Genomic DNA, 1,617 nt, shown 5'->3' on the forward strand with positions numbered 1-1,617 from the left:
CCATAAAACTCCTAAAAGAGAACATAGGCAGAACACTCATTAATATAAATCATAACAATGTTTTTTTAAATCAAAAGAAATAACAGCAAAAATAAATAAATGGGACCTAATTAAACTTAAAAGCTTTTACACAGCAAAAGAAATCATTGACAAAATGAAAAGACAACATTCTTAATGGGATAAAATATTTGCAAATGATATTACTGATAGGGGGTTAATATCCAAAATATATAAACAGCTCATAGAACTGTATATATATATATATATATGTATGTATAAAGCAGAAGCCCTGAATAGACATTTTTCCAAAGAAGATATACAGATGGCCAACAGGCACATGAAAACATGCTTAACACCATTAATCATCAGAGAAATGTAAACCACAGTGAAATGTCACCTCACACCTATCAGAATGGCTATCATCAAAAATCTACAAATAAATGTTGGCTAGGATGTAGAGAAAAGAGAACTCTTGTACATTGTTGGTGGGAATGTAAATTGGTGCAGCCGCTATGGAAAACAGTATGGAGGTTCCTCAAACTGAAAATAGTACTACCACTCTTCTTCACGGTGATTTGGAGGCCATTAGCTGCTTCAGGACAAAGGTGAATATCTCTTTCCAAGCCACTGGTTGTCAGAAACTCATTGAAGTGGACAATGAATGAAAACATCGTACCTTTTATGAGAAAGGTATGGCCACAGAAGTGGCTACTGATGTTCTGGTTGAAGAATGGAAGTGTTATGTGGTTTGAATCAGTGGTGGGAATGACAAACAAGGTTTCACCAGGAAGCAGGTGTCTTGATCCATGACCAAGTCTGCCTGCTACTGAGTAATGGGCATTCCTGTTACAGACCAAGGAGGACTGAAGAAAGAAAGTGCAAATCTGTACAGGGTTGCATTGTGGATGCCAATCTGAGTGTTCAACTGGGTCACCATAAAGAAAGGGGAGAAGGATATTCCTGGACTCACTGATACTACTGTGCCTCGTTATCTGGGGCCCAAAAGAGCTAGCAGAATCTGCAAGCTTTTCAATCTCTCTAAAGAAGACGATGTCTGCCAGTATCTTGTGAGAAAGCTCATAAACAAACAAGGTAAGAAACCTAGGACAAAAGTACCCAGGATTCAGCATCTTGTTACTCCACGTGTTCTGCAACAAAAACATTGGCACATTGCTCTGAAGGAACAGCAACTAAGAAAAATAAGGAAAAGGCTACAGAATATACTAAACTTTTGGCCAGGGGAATGAAGGAGGCCAAAGAAAAATGCCAGGAACAGACTGCCAAGAGTCAAGGCTGTCCTCTCTGAGAGCTTCTACTTCTAAGTCTGAGTCTAGTCAAAAATGAGATGTTCTAAAGTAACAAATAATAAGATCAGACATCAAAAAAACAATAAATAAATAAATAAAATAAAAATAGCACTACCATATGATCTAGCAATTCTACTCCTGGGTATATAACTGGAAAAAAAATGAAAACACTGTTTTGAAAATATATATGCACCCCAATGTTCACAGCATTATTTACAAAGGCCAAGATATGGAAGCATCCAAATGTCCATCAACAGATGAGTGGATAAAGAAGATGTGGTGTGTGTGTGTGTGTGTGTATGTGTGTATG

General features: G+C 37.3%; 1 pseudogene; it reads left to right on the forward strand.

Moving 5' to 3' along the window:
• Positions 1 to 524: 524 nt before the first annotated feature.
• Positions 525 to 1,344, forward strand: LOC101322606 (small ribosomal subunit protein eS6-like; annotated as a pseudogene).
• The last annotated feature ends 273 nt before the right edge of the window (positions 1,345 to 1,617 follow it).

Source organism: Tursiops truncatus, chromosome 4 (genome assembly GCF_011762595.2).
Source record: "Tursiops truncatus isolate mTurTru1 chromosome 4, mTurTru1.mat.Y, whole genome shotgun sequence".
Classification (NCBI taxonomy): domain Eukaryota; kingdom Metazoa; phylum Chordata; class Mammalia; order Artiodactyla; family Delphinidae; genus Tursiops; species Tursiops truncatus.